Source organism: Zonotrichia leucophrys, chromosome 14, assembly GCF_028769735.1.
Source record: "Zonotrichia leucophrys gambelii isolate GWCS_2022_RI chromosome 14, RI_Zleu_2.0, whole genome shotgun sequence".
Taxonomy (NCBI): domain Eukaryota; kingdom Metazoa; phylum Chordata; class Aves; order Passeriformes; family Passerellidae; genus Zonotrichia; species Zonotrichia leucophrys.
The window spans coordinates 9,823,076-9,848,777 of record NC_088184.1 but is presented as its reverse complement, the minus strand read 5'-3'; the positions used below and the strand labels follow the sequence as shown (position 1 = coordinate 9,848,777).

Here is a 25,702-nt window from a genome sequence, read left to right as displayed (position 1 = left end):
ACCTAGAAAATTATCCTTAGATGCATGAACAAGTAAGTGACAAGTAGGAAGGTAAATATATTTCCATTTGCAGCACTTGTGAGACTGGTGATGAATATTGATAATTCCCCAGTACCTCAATTTTAAAAGATAACATTAAAAACCAGCAAAGGTGCAAAGCAGAGGATGAGAGAACATTCCCGGTTTTGTAAGAGCCCAAAACAGAGACCAAGAGCTGCCTGGTTTGTAGTATGGAGATCTCAAAAAAGGAGAGGCAGGAGGGGAAGGGTTGTTAATAAATTTTCCTTCATCTGATCACAGATGAGACAAACTCAAAACAGTGCCATGCAAGACATGTAACACAGAGAATAATTAAATGTTTGAGCAAACACCAGGGAAACAGCAGACTGCTCCTGGTGATGGGATCTCCTTCCCTCCCTCCCTCCTGTGATGGAGAGGCTGAAGGCACCAAGTGTCAGCAGAGAGCAGCACCAATCCCACAGCTCAGCCCTGCTGCTCCTCAGGGGTGAGGAGGTGACAAGACCTGCATGGCTGAAGTGAAATGGGCTCCTGGCTGGCCCATACAAACATTTTCATGTGTTTGAGTACGGCACACCTTTGAGCAGCCCCTTTCTGATTCAACCAGGCCTCATTTTAACTGTTGAGAAAGTTTTGTCAAGGGCAGCACTGAGGTACAATGAAGCCCACCAATACCTTTGTATTTGCAATCAACATGTGTCTGAACAAAGTAGAGCCTGAGTCCTTTGCCTTTTGGTTTTGTGTTTGCAGAGCAGGGAATCCTGGCCCCTTACTACCACAAATGCCCCAAACAAAAACTAAAGGGAGGAAATTTCAGATCTCCTTTAGAAGATGGTGAGCCATGAGACAATTTGTGCATCTCTGTCTAACTCAGCCCAAGAAAGCAGCTGGAGGCAGATGATTTGAATACAGGAAAACAAATCAAAATGGATCCAAGCCACAGAAATACCAATTTTCTATCTCCTGAACAATAACTTAGCAGAGCAGGACACAAACAAACCTTCCCTGAGTGCTAGCACAGCAGTGTGCTGCTCATTTAATAATTTCCTGGCTCCAGGGCCCCAGCCCTTGTGTAGGTCTCTGCCTCCAGAGGCATCTCTCTCCTTCTCAGCACCACTGGGCCATAATATTGCTCTTTCCTACAGCTGTGTCACATGCAAACAACTGCATTCAGCCTAGTGTTGTTTTCTGCAAGGCACAGGCAAAAAAAAGCCACCTGAGTTACACAAGCTTAACAATGTGTGGAATTGATTACAGGAAGGCAAAGGACCCTGACCATTTGCCCTCATAACTGGGACAACACGTGGGCTTCACTGCCAGTCCTGAGTCAGTCTGTGAGCACTCGGCTCAGGGAGGCAGAGGCACAGCCCAGGACACAACAATTGAGCCCAGGAAGCACCACTGAGCACTGGGCTGCCTCTGATGAAACAATAAAAAGCAAGGAGAAAGCATGTCCTTTGTGCATCAAAAATGATATTTCACATTTCATTATGCACAGCAAAACTTCCTCACGTCCTGACAAGTCTGCAGGGCATTTCTTTGTGCTGTTGGCAGGGCTGTGCTGAATTAACACTGATGCAATTACCTTTACATGGGCATCTCCCCAACACACTTGGTCCAAGGATGAAAGACATGTCAGCTTTCAAACGTTCTGCTTTGTAAAATTAAAGTTATTAGAAAATGTAATCACCCTCCATCTAGTCTGTGTATAGTGGATATATTTACGCTCCCAAGAGGGGTTAAAACAACATTTTTAGCAGCTGCCTCGAAACGCAAATCAAATCTTTGTGAGATGCTACATTGATTTGCATATTATTAAACATGATCCTCTCCCTCCACCGCAGCTTTGCTTCAGTGTTTTGCTCCTGTGTGAAGGTTGCCACTCTCTGCACGTGTGGCACTGTCCCCCGTGGCTCCTGTGCCAGCAGCAACAGCGGTGCCATGCTAATGAGTCCCAGGGAGACCCGGGGAGCTGAGCTGCAGGCTTGGCTTCAGCAGAGAGGCAAGGCATGGAAATGCTCCTGGCAACTTTGGGATCTGCTAGAATTTAGTCAGTTGGAGAGTGTTTACACAATGTTAACATTGAACCGGGCAATTTCTGGCCCCAACACGCCGGGGTTTTGTTTAATCAGTTCTGCAGCGTGCAGAGCCTGACAAGGCACCGCAGCGGGCCAGGCTTGAGGCGTTTGCTAAGTAGGGCACTGGGCACTTTGTCTGCCTCCTCCTCCTCCTCCCTCCCAGCCTTTTGCCATGAAATTCTGCAGGGTTTACACGTCAGACTCAGATGGCTCTGAGCAACACTCAGCACAAGCTTGGACGTCAGAGCGCAGCCCAGGGCTGGGCTGGGGGACACAGCACTGTCACACATGTGACAGCAAAGGGCTCCAGCTACAAGCCAGGGGCATCTCATCCTCCTGCCAGGAAGCTGAGAGCACTGAGGGGAGGCCGTGGAGGGCTGACAGCATGCACACACACTGCTAACAACTGAGCAGGGCGGATGAAGTGAAGGCTCACACCCGAGCAGAGGGCGCGTGGCCGCTCTAGGAGAGCTGTGCAGAGCCAGAACACACAACAAGGGCCACAGCCCAGGGACAGGGGCACACTCCTGGGACAAGGAAGGGTTCAGGGGAGCAAGAGGAGATGTGGTGCATATCAAAAGCTGAATTATAGTCTCATCTGGGGGGAAACCCAGAACAATTCCCTGGCAGACAGACCACTGTGCTACTCCAGTCTATGGAACATTTCTATTGCTGTATTGAGTTTTGCTGCTGTAACCATAGCAGAGGTCCCAGCTGTGATGTAGGACCCAATTTTCAAGCACAAAAAGGTCATGCAGCAATTGAAGATCCATTCTCATGAGCACAAATCTGGCCCCACACACTGGGCTGCCCACCCAACATGCCCCCTCTCACACCCCGACACCCTTCCACAGGAGAGGGAGCCCTGTGCCTCAGCTGAAATGTCTGTTCATGGCATTTACCTATTTTACAAAGCTGTTGTAAAGCTTAATTAGCATTTGTGCTGCAGAATGCTTCAGGACTCTCAGATGGCAGGCACTGCAGATGTGTTCCTGTCACAGACAGGATGGCTTTGCTTTGGCAAGTGCTGCTGCTGCAGCTGAACATTGACTGGTACAGTTTTGTTGCAAGCAGCAACAATGACAAACTCAGTTTAAATGCACATATGACAGGACTATAAACTCAATTTTTCTTTCCTGCTAGTAGGTTAGTGCCCCATCCTTTTTTACATCTGCAAGTACTTTTATGATATGGGCTCCTAAATAAAGGCATTCAGCCCCTGCACTCCCTGGCATGAAGCCTCTTGCCTGGTGAATGGTGTATGGCTGAGCCTTCTGCTGCCTCTAACTCCCAAGACTGTAAAGGCAACAAAAGTTAAAAGCTGCTTAACAGAAACTGGAAAGTCACAAAATTGATTGAGAGTTGGAAAATTGTCTAGTTCACCCCCTCCAATGTTGCAAAGGAGGGTATCTGATATTGAAAAGCACCTCTAGATGCCATTTAAGTGCCCAGCATAAACCTCCATGGAAATAATCCCTCAGAGCACAGAAATGGAGACTCCACATAGATTTCTCTTTATTTTTCCATCAAACTAGCAAAGGGGAGCACTTTTCAGCAGGAGTCCCTTCTGTGCCACCATATAACATTTTACCTGATAAAAGCAGGTACTAGCAGAGGCTCAGACCCAGAATCTCTATAAAGTCTGACAAGCTAACACTTCAAACAAAAAAACAGCTTAAAAACACAGAGATGGATTCTGGTGAATCATCCATCTGTACACAGCACTGACGTGTAAAGTCGAACTTTTTTCATGTTGGAGGTTTTTAATCATCCTTTTTCCTATCAGTCTTTTGAGGGAAAAAGATGAGGAGCTGAGGGAGAGAGGTGTGATTCATTTTTGCTAGAGTGAACCAATAAAGCCCTTGTAAAGTGTGGTCACCCTGGTGCTCTGCTCAATAACAGCAATAACGTCCAACCTGCTGCTACTGCTGCCGTGCTCTTACTTTGCATGCTAAGCTGCTTGTTTCTAATCACAGCCTCCTACTGCATTTATAAGCACATGGAAATTGTATTATTTCTTTTCTCTCTCTCTCTTTTTTTTTAAAATCATTTTCTATGATGAAGTGAAAAGCATTCAGTGAGTCACTGATGGATCATCGTCTCCTCCATATGCACGAGGAGGCTGCCATGGGAGATGTGCCCCTGCAGGAGCAGCAGCAGCCTGTCAGCTCTGCTCTGGAAAGCCCATTGCACCATTCTCCTTCTCCTTTCAGCTTCTCATTTGCAGTGCAGCAAAAGGAAGAGTTCTAGCCACACAATCCCTAGATAAGTCAGTGATAATGTTGCTCCAGTGCTGCAGGTTCTGCACAGGGGTGATAAATAACTGCAGTAGGGCACTGCACCAGGCTCCATCCTGCCTTGGCTGCACCCTCAACCTGACCCAGCTGCCAAACAAAAGGCAAATAAATTAGGGAATCTGACCATGGGCAGCCCTTTTCAGCAGGGATCCCTGGTGGAATGGAAAGTCTCTCCCCACCACAGCCAGGCTCCCTCAGACCCCTCTTCTACCACAGGGTTTAGCCACGTCTCACCCAAAAAATCCAACAGGGACAAGATGTAAGCTCAGAGTCTTAAATTGTGCATCTGCTCCACCTACACACATCACAACTGGGAACAGGCCCTAGCAAACCCAGATCGCTCCAGATCACCACCAGCAAGTGGCTATTCAATGTTATTATTCTTGCTGGAAACCACAGACACACCAAGCCCAAACTCAGCAGCACTGCTGAAAGTGGGAGGAGCTCAGAAAACTGAGCACCCACTGCTGGAAAATGGTTTTACCCTTTCTCTTTGTCCTCCTCTCCAGTATTTCAGGCAGACACATCACTTCTGTTCCCAGAGCTGTTTGTCAAAGGGTTTGAAGTATTTCTGTGGCTCACACAGGTGTTCCAAGGTGCAATATTGCTCCTCTGCAAAATCCCTTTCTCAGCAATGCTCGAGCTCATACAGTCTGATATCCCACACTTTGTCAAAAGCCTTATGCAGAAGCATTAACCCTTGAGCTGATTCACTTTGAGCAAGTGCCTGGAGGAAAGGCAGTAATTATGGAAAGGAAAGCTGAGTCTCACCTTTAGAAAGAAGTTGCTTTGCTAGCCATGCGGCATCAAACAAACATTCTCTATTTCTAGGCAGCTACTCTTTTGTTTCAGTACCTCATATAAATCTACATAGTTCTCTATTTCTTTTTTAAGTTCTCCAGAAATAAATATTTACAGCATGAAAAAAATCTCTGTATTTTGAAAATTTTCAATTTCACTTTGTTTTATGAGAGTTAAGCACAAGCAACCACATGATCTGACTTCTGGTAATAAATATTATTTTTGAAAGTTAATTACCGTGGCTTTGCATCAGTGCCTACTCAGTTTCTGTTGAACCAACCCCATTGGTTTACCAGCCTGACAGCTCAGCAGATCACATTCTCCTTTGGCAAAACCAAAGCAACTTTGGGTTGCTTTGTAAAATAAAATGCACCCCCATCTCCCTCAGCTGCTGCTCACAGGATTTCCCCTCCAGACCCTTCACCAGCTCTGCTGCCCCTCTCTGTTCTTGCTCCAACATCCCCATGAAGGTGAGGTTCAGCTTTCTTGGCCCAGAACTGGGCACAGCACTCAAGGTGTGACCACCCCAGTGCAGGGGCACAAGAGTTAACTCCTAGGGATTCTTCATGAAGACTACAGAAAATTATATTTTTATTCCTTTTAGTTTACATTTATACTGTGGATCTTTTTCTCTCTCTTTTTTTTTTAATCTCAACTAATCAATTCCTTGCATAAGTGATATTTATGCATTTTTCACCAGCTCTAGTCCTGCATATCCTGTTATCAATTCTACACAATGCTGGAGAGATTTCCTCCCCACTGCCACCACCACCTGTCCCCTCCAATTAATGTCAGTCAAACGCAGTGAAAATCTTTTTGATACTGAAACTATATTAAGACAAATATACATCTGCTTAAAAAGATAAATTTTCTTCCTGCAGGAAAAGCTGCCATTTCAAAATCTGGTTTTATTTTGAATTGTAATATAAAATCAAAATTTTAATTTACCTCCAGAAAGAGAAATCTGATAAAATGGTTTGCTACCAAATGCAAATATTTCAAATGTAAAAAAACTTTATGAAATAATAATACTGCTATCAAAGGTTCAAATTATATATTACATTATTTAAAATATAAATTGGGACAGAAATGCATAAAATAAAGAAAATTAAAAATTAAAAATTCAGGCTTTCCCTTATCAGATTTCTTGGTCAAATGTCAACATGTTATAATTAATATTAAATCCTGATTGCCACCCTTCAAGTTGCATTTGGTAGTGGAAAAACTGTTCCATTAAACATTTCCAACTGGGTTTAGTTTGGGTATCCTGTTACCCAATAGGTCCCCACTGTCCCTCTTACAACTTCTAAAAAAGACAAACTATATTTCCTATCTTCCAGCAAGAATTATGACAACTAAAGGTTTAAATTTAAAAAATGAAGAAAATAATTAGATTCTAGTTATGGCCAGTGTGAGTGAGATCCTTGCTCTCTGGAAAACCATGAGCTAATAATCATCTGAATATCTCCAGGGGTTTTCTCCTTTTGTGAGGAATAGCTGAGCCTTACTCAATTCTTTCTGAATCTGTTTGATGAGATTTTTCTCAGCAGTGGGCAGTTTCTTCACTGCCAAAAAGCCCACTAACTACTGGGATAAGAATTCCTGCTTTTAATTTCATCTCCTCTGAAATGCTCATGGGTTTCAAATGAGTAATTAAGCTACGTGTAACAAAAAGCAGAAACAACCAAAATACTTCATTTGTCATAACTAGGAGAGGAGCAGTAAAAATTCTACTTAAACAGTGTGTAACACATGTAAATATTTCATAGATTTGTGAGAAAATCACTACAGAGTCTAAGCACTTTCATTTGTCTATAATTTACATATAAACTTTTTTATATGTAAATATAAAAGCAGTTTGTATATAAAATAAGTGTTTTCATTCACTTATAGTCCTCTACAACAACTGCAATGGTCCAAGAACGTGAATGCATGTGTGACATGCCATGCCACCTGTAGCATCTCTTAGTGACTTATTAACCCCCATGAAAGTTCTGTGAAATGTTAATAAAAACTGATTAAAGCATCTTCAGGTAAACATTTTGACTTCTTCCATGTTTGATTCCACTGATCAGGAAAAAAATTATTTTTTCAAGGTTTGAACTGACAGCTGGTGGTGGTCAAAGGAACAGACATTATAGTATTTTCAACTATGAAAATGTCTCATGTTTTAGTCTTCTAAAGAGTAAGAAATTCCTCACATCACCCATTTTCCTAATCACAAATAACTTGCATAGGAAACAGAGTACTCATTAATATTTCATCCACTGCATATTGCTTTCTGGATTTTCTACCAAATTTATAGCACCCAAAAATCCAGGTGAATGAATTCCTGTCTGTTGAGATTTATTCCTTCACTAAGAAATTAAAGTAATGTAATTAGAGAAAGTGAGAACGCTTTTTAAACATGGTTAATTGAAAATCTCACCACCACCACAAGGAATTGCCTAATTAAAATATTATCATGCACAGGACTGAGGAAATCAGTTCATGCTGGCCTACAAAGACACTTTCATCTTTGATAGCTATTCCTGCTGAGGGGAAGGAAGAGGCTGCCACTATTATCAATGTTACATGAGACACACAAATCTCTTTTTGAGAGCAGTAAGCATGGGGAAGTCCTTTTCTCTCCCACAAATTCCTACCCATATATGCCCAGGTATTTACATTGTGTCCATATTCTCTCAATAGTTCCCTTCATCTGCTAAGCAAACAATTTAAGGTATTTTTCTCAATAATGCATTTTTTAAGCACCCTGTAAAGATCCCATCACTCAGGAATGTGAAATCTAATCAAGAGGCTACTTCAGAAATATTTGCAAACCGTGAAAATTAATGTAATGTGAAGTCTCTTGGTTTGCTTAGAGGTACCAGGGGACACACACATCCTACTGATGTTTTTAAAGAGTGGGTTGGCTTTTTTCCTTCTAAGAATCAGACCAAACAGGAGTAATTTGGAGCTCAGATCAGAACTGAAACTCTTTTCCTGTCTTTAAAATGTCCATGCATTGCTTAGATTTTAAAAACTCATGTTTCAGAAAGAAGTACTTGCCATTCAATTTAAACTATCTACAGAAGCTTCTATTCTGGAAAATGGGAGGAGATAAATATTACTTTCTGGGTAATTTGTTCCTTTTTTCCCTCCTCTTATTTAAGCCAGATGTTACCTCTGTGCAGAGCAAGAAGTGGTCCACAGCTGGTTAACCAGATTGTATGTCCATTCATAAGTGTGCATAAGAGCAGGAAATTACTGGAATTTTCTGCCAGATACTGTGAATGTCACATAATTATCCATCTTCAAGCTCACCTGTTCTTCCCTTCCAAACCTGAGCAAGGCTTTCAGGTATTATCACGGCTGATGTATTCAGCAAAACTCTCTTCCACCACCAAAACTGCCTGGAATTCTTGATGAGCATTTCAAAGTATAGCAGAAAAATAAAAGTAATATCTGTATAACCCACAAGGAAAGTTCAGTTAAAACAGCAACCAAACAAACCATTAAACTATTAAAGATGTGTGAGGTGTTCAGAGGCAGCCAGCTAAGTCTCAGCATCAGAGAACCTCAAGCAAAGAAGCTGTCAGTAAGTCAGCTTGTAAAGAAACATGATAAATGCTACAGCAGTCATGCTTCAATTTGTTCTAGCACAGGTTAATTTTTTTATATGCACCTGCCCTATTCCACAGTTCTCTGCAGCTTCCTGTGATTTCCTCTGTTGTTAATGCCAGTTCTTACAGGCACTCTGACTGGGGAAGAAAAGCTTTACCACAACTTTCTGTCTTTTCTAGACTTTTACAGTCAGAACCAGCAGGTTATTTCCACTGCCTGAACCCCACCACTGAAATCTCTCATCCACTGAGCTCTGGCAGGGCTCAGGCCAGGGAAACCCTGAGTGTCTCCAGCAATATCCAGGTTCTCCCTGCTCCTCCTGACGTCTACTCAAGAAACATTTACTTTGCTTTGGGCATTAACTCAGTTTTTCTAAGCTTGGTCCTGTCAATAAACTAAACTGCTGTAATTTACTGAGCATCTCAGTGCTGAACTCTCCCACTGACTTGTTGAAGATGGTAAAAAAACTAAGAGGAGGAGAACCCAGCAAAAGCAGTGCAGAAAAGCACACACACAGACCACACTACTACACTTAAACTACAAAACATTTCTTTTGCACAGGAGAAATAGAAAAAGAAACAAAATACCTTGCTTAAAGGAGAATACTTCTGCAGCTGAATAATGCACAAAAAATCTCTAGGACTTCATCTCATTATGAATCTTGGGAAATAAAATCAGACTTGAAAGAAAAAAAAAGATGTTTTTGTGCTGCAACCCGAGACTTTCAGCCATGGAGGGGTTCATAAAGGAATAACTGGATCCCTCAGCTGGTCTTGGCCTTCCAGTGCAAACAAAACCATATGAAAATCTTCACTGCTCAGAACCTCAGACCCAGATCACATCCTTCACACCAAGGATCTCCAGCCCTTCATCACCCACAGTTTCCAATTATCACCTGGCGTGCTGGTGCCCAGCAATGTGACAGAAGGAAGGGACTGAGTCCCTGCTCTGAACTGAGAAAACAGTTTTTCTTGGTGCTGATGGCTGCAGCCCTGCTGTGCACACTGCTGTGGTGGCCACATTATTCCTGCAGTAGCCAAGAAGTCAACATCTCAGCTGTTCCAGGAATCTCTGCCAAGCAGCTCATCCAGCCTCCTATAGCAACTCATGAATATACAGCAGCCAAATCCTTTTCACTTTGACATCCTGAGGCAACAGCAAAGAAAAACGAAGCCCTTATCATAAGATTCTTCATAGAAAAATAGAAGAAAACCTAAAGATTTCTATAGACATGTTGTCATTTTATCACAAAGCTCCCATACCTTCTTGGTGATTTCTCATGGGCAGTTCCTTGCAGTACTGACTCCTTCTTCCTCAGAGCACAACCAATAAACCCCAGCTCTCTCCTCACCCAGCTAACCCACTCTTTTATCCTGTTAAAGGCAGGCCAGTTCCTAATCTTTGGTCATTAGTACAGCTGCAACTCCTCAGGGGTGAGATTACCTTCTGCATTATCTTCATTTTCTTACATTCTATCCCCCCACATAGGGTTGAAAACTCATGAATTTCTGCTTCTATTGCAATTCATTCACTATTAAATGAAAAAGAAGTTCCACTTCTGTTAAAATGGAAATTAAAAACATTCTAGGATGATGAGTGCAAAGACATGTAGAAAAAGAATGATCTCAAAGTGAAAGCATTAGACTGTGTCTACAGAAAACAGAATTAATCCTCTGCCCTATAAAATACTGCATCCATCACATTTGGTCTGATTCAGAAACCTTTGAAAATAGAAGGAGCCTACATATCTAACAGGAAAGGAGGTAACTGAGGATTTTGTAATCCCTCTTCTCCTTGCCCTCCCTTTATTAGGAGGAAATGGAAGCATTAATATCTTGAAAAAATACAGTACAAATAAAATTATGCTCCTTTTTTTACTGAGTAATTCTAAATAAACAATGAGACCTTTCTCACTTGCTAATTGGTTTTAAAAAAATCTAATTACAATGGACTCTCTCTAATTCACATAATGTTCAGGATAAGCATTACAAATTACTTGCTAATTTGCAGAATTCAGCGAGGAAACTCATAGAAAAAAAATCATCAGAAAATGTGCTTCTTTCATTTAGATCATCAACTCTAATTTATGGTTTCTTCAATTATTTACAGCATGATAATACCTCCTATGATGAAAATTAATGTATTACATTACACTTTGCAAGAATAATTAAATCTTAATTTTTTACGAAATTCCTAATAGAAAGGTGCTGCTAACAGGTGGAAGAAAAGGAATTTTGTGTCATCAGTTTTTGAGTGAGTGTCACATAGCCCATCTTCAAAAGGTACCTGGAAGAGCAACTCCAGACCCCAGCACAGCAGCTAAGAACTCAGGTGTCCTTTGGCTGAAGAGAGGTCATTGGCCCCCTTGTACAGGTTGTATTCCCCACATGAACAAAGTAACAGAACGCTAGCAAAAATGGTGAGAGTCAACAAAGTGGAATTCTAGGTCAAAAAATTAATTTCAAATACATCTTTCATTGACATTGAGGATTAGTAAGAAGTTTTGGTAAGTGGAATTTGTAAGTTCTCGTCAAGACAGGCTGAGGTCTGATTGAACCTGGAAAATTTAATAATTGGGAAGTAAGAAAAGCCCAAGACTCCAGAGAGGGCTGTTAACTCATGAATCTACTCTGACAGGAATACTTTTCTCTTTTTTTCACTTCAATGTCCTTACACACAAAAAATAAATTCCCTAACATTTCTTGGAAAGACCCAGTGGAGACTGAAGTTGTTCATACTCAAGTTGCTTAGAAACTTCATTCCTTCTGAGAGCTAATTATAAATGTATAGTTGAGACCACCAAGGCAAATTAAATCTCTGAAGGGTGATCAGAAAATTCCCTTTATAATACCCCTATAAAACCTGCCAGAGCAAACCCAAGATAAAGAAATAGTTGTTCCATCTTCACAGAAATTTATAATTATTTCAGCTCTTCCACCATTCTCCCACTAATTTTATTGGACACATTTCTCTTACAGCTTAATCCTTGCAACACCAATCACTTGTTTACCTAGACAGAAATAAACCCAGCATTTTGAAATACCAAAAGAAAATATTTAGACTTTTCCCCTCTTTTTGTTTGGCAAAATCTATTTCCAAATAACCTAGATCCTATATTTTCCAATGAAACCAATATTGGTAGATTAAATTTTACCCAAAATGCTTCTGAAGTTATTTTTTATTCAATCCTCTATTACCATTGTGATACCGATGAAAATGGGAATGCCAGGCTCTTTTTGGCCAGCAGAGCAGCACAGAGATGGTGCAACACCACAGACAGAAAATGTAACCAAGTCTGCTCTTTTGCAAGGGTCAGGACATAAAAATGAAATTTGTGCAAAAGAGCAGAACTATATTGCCTTGGTTTTTTCAAGGCTTGTTTTGCATTAAGTGATGACAACCTGAAAAATGCCCACAGCAAATGTCTCACTAAGCACACTTAACCAGTGAGCAACAGTGTGATGGCTCAGTAGGAAAAGACTTAACTAAAAGTTATGGTATAGCACAATTGTTATTTTCTTCCCTGGAGTAAGAACAGAGAACTTCAGATCTATAATATTGGAATAAAAATAATAGACCAGACAGAAACACAGTTACTGCTGATTTACTGACAAAAATGGTGCTCCAACAACAGGACTAGTTTTATTTTCCTACTACTCTGATGCAGTCCCAGACACAAACAATTATTTACAGGAAGATGAGTGATTAGCCTTTAATTTATATCAGTAAAAAATTGCATTGGTTCAATCTGAGCATCAAGGCTTTCCTCTGAAATGAAATAGATACATCTTTCACCAAAAGCACAACAGAAAACCCTCTGCAACTGCTTTGGTGCAAATGTGTCTGGGCACAAGGGCTGGGGGTCTTTGCTGAACCAGAAAGACTCAGCAACCCCAGGGAAAAATAGAAATACAGAAGTAGGGGAGCATCAAAACATTAATGATTCTCCTCACCATCAGATCTGTCCAGTTAATGCAGCTTCTGCACAGTCCTAAAGAGCAATTCCTAAAGGTTATCACTGCTGTCTCCTCAGGCCATGGCATTCCCAGAGCCATGGGACAAGGAACAAACCCAAGGAACAAACCCATCCCTATGACCCAAATACTGGTGGGGTTTATGGAAAGGGGAAATAAATCAGGATCAACAGACTCAGAAAGATCTCATCCAGTCAGGATCCAGCTGTGGTGCCATGGAACCAGATCCTTGGCATGTTTTGGAGGAAGCAGAGCCTGTTGTGTCTCACTCACAGCCAGAGCAGACAATTCCATCACTTTGGCAACACAGCCCCGGGGCATCCCAAGCACTAACGAGGGATTCTGGCACTGCTCTGCGAGGGGAGGCACAGGGGGAAAATGCTTTTCTCCCTGCAGCTGGATTTTCCTTCTCCTGCTCCTCCCTGTTTGGGTTTGCTCATTTCCACCAACTCCAGGTGGCAGCTGAGACCAGAGCTGGCGTTGCAGAATTGCAGTGTTGGCACACAGGGATGACAGGAGCCTGTGGGTCACTGAGGTGCTACACTCACACAGACACAAAGCAAGGACACACATCTGCCCAAGAGTCTCCTACCTATGGCTGCTTTCTCCTGGAAAAGAAGCCACAGCTGGGAAATTGAGTGGTAAAGGTCAGCAGAGGTTGATTACATACCCATTTAAAGAAGAGAGGGCAAAGGATTCCTCTGCAAGTACCTCTCATTTGATTTCTGTCCCAATTTGTTTCAATATTGTCATTTTCTTCTGACGTAAATGCTTCATAAAAGATTAAACAACCTATATAAGGGCCAAATTAAGGGCAGTCTGTGCACAGAAGCCTGGACTACTCATATAAATTAACTACAGATTATTCCCTAGGAGATTTTTCTACCCTAAATCCTGCTGCATTTATGTCCTCAACCCATCACAACAACCGTACCATGGAAGCACCTACTTATCCTTCTCTCCTTGTTATACCTATTTGCTTATCCTATTTATCATCACAGGGGTCTGTGACAGGTAAAGAAAACTATTCCTATCCTTAAGAGCCAAAAGAGACAGACTAAATCTCAGATGTTTAAGTACTCACACAAACATTTTTCTTTGCAAATCAAGAAGTAGGAAAGGTTCAGAGGTACACAAGTAGCTGGGTAGGAGCCTCACGTCTGGAAGTACAACTCCAAGCTCAACATTACATGGGCATTCACAAGAACAAGGGCAGAACCAGGCACAGCACCCAGGGAAGCACAGTAAGTGCATCTATGGGGTTTCCTCATAGGGACTCTGAAGGCTTCTCCATTGTCCCTCATTTTTCCTGTTTTGTTGCTTTGTTATTTGTACGGTTTTTTCAGCTCCACCCAGCCATCCACCCCCACCCAAACTTTTGCAGAGTTGAGTAAAAACAATGCAACAATGCTTTCATTAAAATTCTTTGCTTTCAATGCACTTCACTGTTGCAAGTTTGCAGCATGTCCCTTACTCTTTTTTCCTCTCATACACCAAACAGAAAACTGTTGAGACTGTGACAAATATTACTCTCCAGTCCCTTTCTTCTTTGACGATTTTTTTTTTATCACTTATTTCATTTCGCCGCAAACAGCACCTTTGTACCTTGGACAAATTCAATAACCATGACTCAGTCTAAGCCCATACTGAGCTGTCTTGTGTTTCATCTTGCCTATTAAAACCAGCACAGGGTGTTTGATGAGTGAGGGGCCCGATTCCAGCCACGGGAGCCCCACGCGAGCGAGGGATGCGTGAGCGCCGTGAAAGCCGCGCTGTCACACGCGTCACTCCGAGCTCCTCTCAACACCACCAGCCCTTTCTTAGTCACTCTTTCCCCCTCTGCTCTCTGAGAAGCCTCTCTCAGTAATTATGCATCCCCTGTTAAGTTATCTCTCATCAGCTGGGATGGATGACTCCTCTTTTCTGCCCGCTGTCCCGCACGGCGCCGGTGCCGCTCACTGAGGTGACAGGAGTGACATTTCACCAGGGCACGGGTCCTGCTCCTGCTCCAAATGCCAGCACTGGGGTGGAAACAGGAGGGGAGAAAGGGCACAAAAAGGTTTTTATTACCCAAAGTCATCATCCTTTCAATAGCAGTCAGAAAAGTACCCAGGGGTTCTCATTTTCATGGAAGCGATTATTTCTGTTGGATTCAGTCCTAAACTCTTCTTTAAATTTTTTCCCCCTTTATTTTCCTTTCCTTTTCTTTTTGTTAGTTGGGGGATTTTTATTTGGTTGGTTGGTTTGTATTTTTGAGGGGAGTTTGGTTTTTTTTTTTTATTGGAATGATTTTTGTTGGAATGAAGGGGTTTTATCGCTGTTGTTGGGTTTGATTTGGGGCTTTTTTTAGGTTGGGTTGGCTTTGGGAGGCAGGGGTTAAATATTCCAGTCCAAACCATGCAGGTGTAGGAGAAGAGCCCACCCCAGACCTGCACAGGCTCTTGCAGAGAGGGTTGTATCAGTAATGCCACATACCCACATTCTCAGCAAATATCACTGGCTCTTTCCCAAAATAATTCTTCATAGGCAGTCCTGTATTTCAGTTTGGCATGTTTAACTCCATGGATACTGGCTGGTCTCACAGCACTTTTCCAAGTCTTCAAAACCTCAATCAGAATCAAGCAAATGTTATTTCATTAAACCCTTATCAATATTTCTGTTTTGGAGGAAGAGATCTGCCTTACAACCAAGGAGTATCAGATGAGTTTCAGCAGGGTTTGGGCACTAACTCCTAATACAATAGCTGTGTAAATGGTGCACTCAGCTTAGAACCACAACTGATCATCTAGCAAAAAGCTCCCACCTCTCATATCACAGGAAGCTAAACACAAAAAATTGTATTATTATTAATTATTATTATTATTAATTTTCATCAGCCCATGGGGGCATAGAGACTTTGTGCTATACAGAGCTTGGTTCAAGAGTTGCCAATAACCAGATCATTAAGATGGTGTCAGTTTTAGAAAGAGAACTTTTGGTGTTATACATACACAATAACAATTATTTATGTTGAAATAACATAATAACTTTGTGGCTTTACAATGCTCATTATAAAAACAAAATAATGGTGACAGACAAAAATTAAAGAAGCTTTTTCAGGCACAGCAGTAATGGAAGGATAAAGAAAGAATAAAAATGGGACTAAAATATCAATGTATTCAAAATTCTCCCAATCAGTGAAATATGTCACAAAACAAACAATACCAAAAACCACAAAACACCTCTACAAGGCAGAGTATTCTTTTAGGTAAGCCTCATATATATTCAGATATAATGAGCATCTCTCTTGAATTATAAATACTGCCTAGAAATCCAGGAAAGGATATGTCCTTTAGTGGCTTAGAAAGTTTCAGTTATAGTACCCCAACAATTACAGCAAACATGCCACAGAAGAATCATCAAACACTGCTTGATCCTCTGATTATTATTCCTTCTAAATGTTAATGCATAAGACTTTACAGCAGACTATGGTTAAAGCTGCAGCTGGAGGATTTCTAGAGTTCTGCAAAGACTGAGTCAAGAGGCATCAGAAAACTTAGAATTTACTCATCTGATTTCAAAGACTGTGTCCAAGAACTGCTGCAGGTGTAAAGAGAGAGAGAAAAAAAGAAATAAATAAAAATAAAAACAACAAAGAACAAGAAACAAAATGAAACAAGCCAAGAGGCTGTGTTGGTGGAAAGGGGAAGGTCAAGGAAAGTCAGTCTGGTACTCAACAGGAAAGGATGGCTCCATAAATGATGCTGAGCAGACCAAAGCATTGACTCTCTCTCCTGCCTCAGTCCTCACTAAAAAGGTTAATTGTGATCAGATGAATAACAAAATTGATGCTGGCACGGAGAGATTAGTGCAACAACCATGGCAAAAATCAAAAGAGTTTGAAAAATACTTGGCTGAGTTGGAAGTTTTTATGTCTTTTTTCAGGGGAAAAAAATCAAAGGGGTACTGAGGGAACTAGTACTGTTTTTGGAGCAGCAGCTGAGAGAGGTGAGAATGCAGAGTGCTAAGAAATAAGCAAGAGAGGGCCTAGGGATTTATACATCTTTCAGTATGAAGGGAAATGCTGAAATATAAAGCCTGTAGGAAACCAGAGGGTGACGTGGAGATGAGTAATAGCCAGCGTGGATTTGCGAAGAACAAATACGTGAAGCAAAGGTAATTTCATTTTCTCTGGCATTTCTTTCTGTTGTTCTACTTGACAGTTCATAAGCAACCCTGGGAAGCACAGCCTAGATATATTTCCTGTAGCCTGGTCAAGAAAACTTACTGTGAGCACTATTCCACTGAACCAGGGGGTGCCTGAGAAGCTCTTCAGCACTGCTGCCATTCAAGGCTTCTGCTGCAAATGGATGCCCTGGAGTAAAACACACTTCCCAACAAAGATTCCTTGTTCCAGCACTCAGGAACTCTTCATTAACTGGGAAATGTGCTTTCACATTAATTGGCTGCTTAGTTTTAGTTGCTTTCATTCTCTCAAGACCTGTATTTCTTATTTCATATGTGAGTTTATTGGACATTACAGGGAGATCCCTCCATACAGAAGGTTCTGGTTCATGCAGGGAGATAATGCTCAGTATCTCTACAAAACCTGTAATATTTCACAGCAATGTTTTCAAAGGTTGATGTCACATGTGATGTCACCTGTTTGGATGCAGGTTTGCAGGTTTCCCACCTGCAGTGACAGTCCCTACTCAGAAGTTTCTCATGCAGCCACTCCACCAAAATGAGTTCACTGAGACCATCCTGCCACAATCTCAGGGATTGTTGAGTACCCTCAATCCCTACAATATTCAGCATCAGCTGAGGATACCTGGCAGCCCCAGAGCCCAGGGGGTGACTCAGTGGCTGAGTTTTCCAGTTCAGCACCTGCACGGATGCTGGTGAGTCTCTGCAAAGTGCATCCTCCTGTTTGAAAGGGGGTCTGTAAAAGCACACCATGTGATTGCCTGCGCTATCAAATGTGTTCTCCTCAAGACAAAAGCTCACAGCCAAGCTGCCATGTGGGCTTGTCCCTCTGGAGAGCACAGTCCTGCTCCCAGCATGGACAGCACCTTCTTCCAGAAACATCCCAGCAGTGAGGAGGCAGCTGCAAGTCTCCCCAAATCCACTCTTGGAGATCCTGCAGGCTGCCCTCAGACTTCCTCTGCAAACACAGCTCATAAGCCCTTTGGAATATTGAACTCCATTAATTTTTCTGTTTTGGATTACCAAAGCTTTACAGGGTCTCAAAAAATCCCATTCTCTAAATACACTGTTCATAATAACTGCTCATCTCTGAGGGTTGGCTATTTTTGCTGTGTTGTTTTTGTTTTGTTTTTTTTTTCTTTTTAAATTCAAATTCTTAGATGAAATAGCATTTTCTCCATTAAGGTAATAAGTTGAACACAGTTTAAAATAAATCTGGAACATTTATACTTTGGCTTCCCTATAGTATAATTTAGCAAATTATGTATAGTATAATTTAGCAAATATGCCCATAATTTAGCCACTTTGTAGACTCATTTTAGAAAGATTTCCTTTTCACTATAATATTTTATAGCCCTTGATAGATTTTCTACTGTTATACTGGTATTTAGTTGGGGTTTTTTCACCTCAGAAAGGAAAGGATAGCTCAGGGTGCCATCTCATCACTTCACTGTGGCTTCTTTAGGCTTAACACACTCAATTCCTTCAGTCTGTATTTGGGAGACCTATCCCCAACCATGTTCTTCCAGATTGATGCAATTGCTCTTCTTGAACTTTTGAAGACCAATTTTATCTGTCCTCAATGTCTCAGACTTCTCTTCTTTTTCACAGGTTTTCAAATAAAATGACTCAGAAGCATGGAATGAACAGAACTTCCAGGTTTCAATATAACACCTTTCAAAATATGAACAGGTCTCCAAAACATTACTGGGGACAGGGAAACAAGGAAAGCCTGTGAGGTAAATGAAGCTTTATGGCTGGTAGAATATAATGGTTACCAAGAAGCTTGAAAGAAAAAAGTATTTTCAATGCATACTGAAATCAATTCAAACCTGTTTCTGAATACTGATCTCTCTCATTTGTGGTAAGACATGCAGAAACCACTTCAATTTTATTACACAGCAAGGATTTTCACATAATTAGATCTGATTTTTTTTCCTGTATTCATACTTCCTACTAATTGCTAGTGCTGCATACTCCTAAATGAATAGCATCAATTTTCTTTATATTTATCAGGACATGATCATATGTTTTGTGCTGAGAACATTCCTTCTGCAGAATAAATGAAGTCCCAGGCACAGGTTAATGGAAACTTTGCCACTAACTTCAAAGGAACCAGAATTTTACCCGCAGATCTAATGCAAAATCCTCAGAGGTTAATGAGAGTCTTTCCACTGACATCAGTGGGGTTTGAACAAGGGTAAGAGAGTTGCTCTAATTCACTATTTAGGCCCTGATGAAAACACTTCAGCATTTCTCTAAGTGTTCGCTTCAATGCTTTCCTAATTTGGCTCATATTTATCAGTAATAGGAAAGGGAACCAGATATTTTCTTTCAAACATCTTTACTTTGCTCTCTGGGCTGAATATGAGAGTACATTCCAGTTACATTATATTTTTGTAAGGTTAGTTAGAAAGACATCTGGGAACTTTCATTCACAAGTGCTTTAATCTAGTAAAAAAAAATCTCTCAACTTAGTTATCTAGTTCCTAATATGATATTTCCTGAAATGCATCATTATATATGCTAAAATAATAACTTATCCCTTGATTATTTCTTTTAGAAGGATTTTTTGCAGAAGTGTCAAGGCCATGTAATAATTAGCATTAATTACCCTAAGGCATTCCAGACCAACACTTGCTAAGCAGATCTATTAAAACCAATGATGAGTTTTGAGTAAAACCTACGAGATTTATACATGACCAATTAAGTACAAAAGTTCTAAATTTCTCTTCCTCTCCTCCCACCCAGCCCCCAATGAATATAATGTTTTCAAAATTCAAGTAGGATAGAACTGACTAGGAAAGAGTATCCTCCTTAATGACTAGCATGCAACAAATAGATCTGAACCCCAAAATGTTTTCTTATGAAAATTACATTTGGAATCTCATGATAGAGAAATTGCCTTCCTGTTACTTATTTATAGGACAGTGGCAACCAAAAGTCCTACTCTTGTCCTTATCATATACATACTATATAAATACATGTACAAAAGAAAAGGGGCCATTATCTGGTTTTCACAGAGGCAAAGGGAGATCAAATGACCCCAGCAGCTGTTGGAGGGATGTCACTGGTACAGAAGATAAGAGATTCTGGGATGCTGTTCCATCTCAGGAAACAGGAACACGCACTGAAACCTCAACACTGATTTTCAGAAAGACTTGTGATGTCCAGTCTCATCCCACAGGGTCATGCCTGATCCTGTGCTCTGAGACACCAAACTTTGATTTTGTTTTAGAGTTTTTAGCTGTGTCTGAGCCACAGAGGCAGAAATGCAGGTCACAGTCAGCAAAGGAGGAGACAAGGAGGGCTCTGCTACCCTGGCACATCTCAGGAGTCACTTGGGTCACATCTCATTAGTCACGCTCCCCAGTAGAAGTTGTTTTGTTTTAATTTAGAAAAACTATCACACTTATTCCGTTCAGCAGGAGGGGGAAGCATTTCTGCCCTGCTCCAACCTTATATAGTGATAGGCAAAAAACATCACCATATGTCTGGGGGAGGCAGTTGGTAGCACGTGGGCTGGGCTGAGTGAGTATTTGACTGGATTTGTGAAGTCCCTGGGACATTAAGGCTCTTTGGGCCCCATCCAGTAAGAAATAATTGGAGAAGAATCCAAGTGGAACTCAAACTTTTTTTTTTTTTGGAGTTTTGGTGGTACAGAAGTGATGTTTGGCAATTTTTACTCATTTTTCTAGATCCAGGTCTTTCCAGAGATCTGTGCAATACTCCAAAGGACTTGAAGACAAACAGTTCAAAATGCTAGAACACGACAACCCAGTTTCTAAGTATAAAGCCAATTTTGATAAACGTAACAACGTTAGAAGCACAGAGATGGTCACAGAATTCTTTTCCAGCAGCAGGAGAAAATGTGAATTTTGGAAGAGTGGTATTTATTGCTGTGTGACCAAAAATAGTGGGGGTGTTTTGGACTTACTGGCCTCCAGGTAGAAAGCAGACACCTTTGAGCTGCTGTGCCTCAGCCCTGGATGAACGAGCCCCAGAGCAAGGCAGCCCAGGGCTCTCTGTGGGTGCCACGGAGGATGGCACTGCACCTCTGAGGGTGGCACCTGGATGGGCACATGTACCCTGTGAGGAGCTGCTGCCTCCAGGAAATGGAGCTGGGAATGCCAGAGGTGGGAGCTCAGACCCTGAGCACTCGCCCTTGGCACAGGAGCTGCTGAGGTTGCCAGCAAACACATTTCCATTCTGAGCCGCTGGGGTTTTGTGGTTTGCAAGCACAGATTCTGCATACAGGGGAAAGCATTATTCTCCTGTTCAAAGTTATTTTTCAATAATTAATGGGCAAAGCTAAGTTCTCTGTGTACAATGAAATGGAAGTGTCATGTAAGCAGATGGCTAATTGTTTTATGGTGTCACCAGCCAGCTCTCCTCGGTGCCCACTGCATCCTGATTTCAGGTATATTTTCTGGTCACTCTGTTTATTTATTTTTCTGATATATAGCTCTGCAAAGATTTACATAATAGCATGAATGTTTGCTGGTAACACAAGCCCTGTGTTTCACTGCAATACCTCAAGCAATTTGCTGACAGTATTTTTCTGCAAAATTAGATATGGAATTTGGAGCAAAAAGCTGCTGCCTTGACAGACACAAATTCCCTTGTTACTGAACAAAGGGTTCCCTTTTTTTTTCATGGCAATAATGAATCAAGAAGCTTTAAGGGAGGGAAATAACATTGGAAGATTAATGATGATGAACCAATTTGGAAAAACTCCAGCAGACTTGAAACTTCCTTTCCCCCTCCCTCACCCCTCCAACCTCTTCCAGTATTATTAATGCAAAACAAAACGAAAAAACAGCTACAGAAAGAGGCTGAGAACTCCCCCAGGAAGATCTGAAACAATGAGACAGAAGCAGAGGATGTGAGGACGCGCAGCTCTGAGTGGGAGGAAAATACCCAGGTGGATTTCAAGGCTGGGAGTGATCTTCAGACAGCCAGAGAGAACATTTTGAGGCAGAAACCTGGGCTGGGAGAGCTCAGCATGCCACAAAGTGCCTTTGCTTCCTTTACAAGGGACAGGGAATCCATGCAAAGGTGATGAAGCAAGATGCAGACGTGAGAGCCCAGCCCAGCTCCCTGGAGCATCAGAGCTGCTGCTTACAAAAGGAAAAATGGGAGTTTAAAGACAAACAATCCCAACCTGGTCAACATCTTCCTTCTGAAGGTGAAATATTCCAGCACAGTCTTCAATTTAAATTCACTTTAGATACACAAAGGTGGTTCTATTATTTTTTTTTCCATTAGCCAAAAAGTTACCTGTGTGTACTTAAAGCTTGCTTTTGTAGAAATGGATACATGATACACATGGAAATTCCATTTCTGTAAGAGGGATGTTATTGCACCAAAATCCGAAAAGGAGGGAGGGCAGAGCAGAGCCAGGGCTCTGAGGATGAATGGCAGACCTATGCCTGTCCCTGTGCACATCCAACAGGAAAAGAGCTACACCAAGACTTTCACTACAAGAGAAACCATGGCACTGCTTTTTATCTTCCGGTTTTTTTCCACCATAGCATACACTTTCCTGTGCAATTTTATTTTTGCACTTTTTCCCCTTCATCTGCCCTGAATCCTCCTGATCCCTGTGTGCCTCTGTCAGCAAAGTCATCTCTCCCCAGACCCTCTGACTGCCTCATGCAGTTCCCCTGTGAATCCTCACTGATCACCTGTGGAAAATTATTTGGGGCCCATTTTCTTCCTCAGAGAGGTGTTTTAACAGAAATCAGATCTATCTCATATCTCCAGGACAGAATGGAGGCTGAACTCCTCAAGCCAGCATTTAATGCTATTTCAAAACAAGTACATTCTGTTTGGATAATTTTCTCCCCTCAGAAAAATACATCAAAACAGTTAAATTCATTAAGAAATCCCCACAACCTGGGCTTCTATGAAACAGCACTTTTCCAGTCAGCTCTGCTGCCAGGACTATACTTACCTCAATCACAAACTCCTAATAATAAAGCAATTGAGCCCCTGGAACAGACACAATTCCTATTCCACATGAAATCTCAGATCAGATATTTTAAACATGCCCTGTTCTCATCTGCCCTCCAAAACTCTTCTCCCCACTCCTGCAAAATTGTCAGATGAAGTTTTCTCAGATAAGGGGGAAACAAAAATCACAAGATCAGAGAGGTTTGGATACAGACACAAATTCCATCAAGGTGCTTCTCCATCAGTGCTCACTCTCATTCATATCTTCACACATCTCACACCAGAACAAAAGCTGCAATAATTCCTTTATAAATAAATTCCTTTCATTTAGCAATACTCCTGGCACAGCTCATACATTTTTAGGAACTTTCCAAAGCATGGATGCTACTCAGGAAAGCAATGAGTAGCATCCATGGTTTGCAAAGTTCCTAAAAATATATGAGCTGTGCACCTGAGGGTGCTTTGGGATGCCTTCAAGGGAAATGGGAGACAGAGGAAATAATTCTGAGATGTCTGCACAGACTGTCAGCACAGTATAATTCTCCCCATGTCAAAATAGTTATTTTTCCAACTGCTGTTTCTGTGCATGGTGTTGTCTGAAGGAATTACTGATACTGGAGGGGGCTACAGCATCATCTGAGTAAACTTGTGTTATTTTTGGTTTCACCCTGGTCATTCGTTTCTGCTGTGACTTCAGTGAATGTACTTGCCTTGTGAGGAGATATCAAAAATATCTAAAGCACATGATAATGGAACAGTTTCTATTAACAGAAATTTTCTCCTGAACATTTGTTATAAATTCCAAGTACTTATTGTGCTGGCTGTAAAATGCTTTAGCTAAAAAGAGCAAATAGACAAAATTCTGTATGAAATTTTCATTGCAGGATCACCTGCTGTGCTATTAATGCCAAAATGTTCAGCATAATTCCAGGAAGATCCTTCCACCCACAGAGGCAACACTCTAATACTCTTATTTACCTACTTATTGCTGATGCTTAAGGTCATGGATATTTAAACAAGATTGTATAATTACAGGAGTATATTCCCTTTTATTAATTGTGACCAGACTGGTATCACAAATACCAAGATATGTAGCCAACCAGCCAAAATCTAATTAAACACTTGCTATCTAATAATTTAACTGCTGTGGAATGAGACATCAAATACTAAAGAAATGTTTTATGATGACCACACAGTTGAAAGCAAAAGCTGCAAGAAGATGGAAAACACAGGATAAATTAAAAAATTAATACTAAAGGGTTGCACAAGTCTAGCATGTTGATGTGTGTAGAATTCAGAAAAAAAACCCAAGCCAATTGCTGGTAGAAAATCATGAGAAAACCAAGAAAATGGGGTAAATGAGGGCCTGTCCCAAGCATGCAGAAATTCTGAAAGGGCATCAGAAAGGAAAAGGCAATTTTCTGTGCTCATCTTCCTTTGCCATTCCCCATTAAGAGCCTCCCTTCTTTCTGCCCTCTTCAGGGGCTGAGGGAAAGGAAAACAAATCATGCAGCAAAGCAGATGTCACAAGATACACCAACTCATCTGGCTTGGTTATCAGACAAGCCTCAAAACAGTAGCAGAGAAGCATTCAGGTAAGTAAAGTCTTGGCATAAAGCACAGCTAATTAGAAACATGGCAGGGAGAGGCAGTCAGACATAATTCAAACGAAATCCATGGTGCCAGAGCACTCTGAGCCAGGAGCCCTCATCCTCAACCTCCACCAAGCAAAGCAGGAGGGCACCATCCCACTGCAGCCACCTTCTCTGCAGGAAAGAGCTGCAAAAAGCCAAACTGAGTCACACTTGCCAGAGACTAAAACAAGTGACTAAAAGTCCTCTGGCATCAAGGCTGAAAGGTGAAAACAGCAAAAAGCAAACAAACAACAGAACCTGCCATCAATGATGGAGTTTACCTCAGGAACAGCATGTTCTGTGCAAGGTTACCAGCCTAGCCCTGGCTCTCTGGGTGGTGTTACCCACTCAAATCAGCAACAAAAGAAGGTGGAAAAGCATGTGTAAAACAGGCAAACACACTGGAGAGGTGTCAAGGTAGCAAGAGATTTTTAATTGTGACAATTTAGAGCAAAGATAAAAACGAATGAAAATTGCACTCTGAATTACAGCTCTCAGTAGATGAATTGTTGCTCATCCTCCACAACCTTTTCCCAGACAATCTAGAAAGTTCAGCTTCAGCTCTAGATTTTGTTGTTGGCCCAAGTCCTAATGACTTCATAGGATTAAGAGAGCACTTCCAAATTCCCTATTGAATAATCACATTTTAAAAGAGAAAGCATCTCAGAAACAAATTGGTGCATATTGTGGGTTGGAAAGAGAAAATAAACTGAACAAAATGTAATACAGGAGGTCAAGAAGTGTAGAGTGGCACAAGAGAACTGCACAAAGTCAGTCTGAATCAGGTCTTTCAAGAGGCTTTAAAACATGTAACTAAACATCTTCTGGCATGCAGGTTGAGAGGTTAAAATAAAATAAAAACAATGTAAAAAAAAACCAAAAAAACCCAAAATCAAAACTGGTGAAAGAATGGTCCTGACCATTCACATCTCAGTGCAGTTCACACGCACCTCACAGGTTACACAATGCCAGAATCAAAGTGTCTTGAGCTGCTCACATTAGAAAGAGCTTCTGAACTACCCCTGGTTAAAGGCAGGCCAATAGCAATTTTGAATTCTCTGTTATGTGCCACCTTTAATTCCAATCCTTCAGCAAATTTTCTGCAGTCACATCCACTATAAAATGCATAGCATGTTCCTGAGAGTCTTTCAGCT

At 41.4% G+C, this 25,702-nt stretch overlaps 1 long non-coding RNA gene across 4 annotated transcripts in view; it reads right to left on the bottom strand.

Annotated features, from left to right (window-relative positions):
- LOC135454274 (uncharacterized) overlaps window positions 1-25,702 on the bottom strand; it is a 97,937-nt gene that overhangs the window by 32,521 nt on the left and 39,714 nt on the right. The window contains exon 1 of one of the 4 annotated variants that reach the window (XR_010442053.1): window positions 10,063-10,126. The exons of the other annotated variants lie outside the window; for them this stretch is intronic. This is a non-coding gene — a long non-coding RNA (uncharacterized LOC135454274). Of the gene's footprint in view, window positions 1-10,062; window positions 10,127-25,702 lie in introns of those variants that run through there. 4 annotated transcript variants of the gene reach the window in all.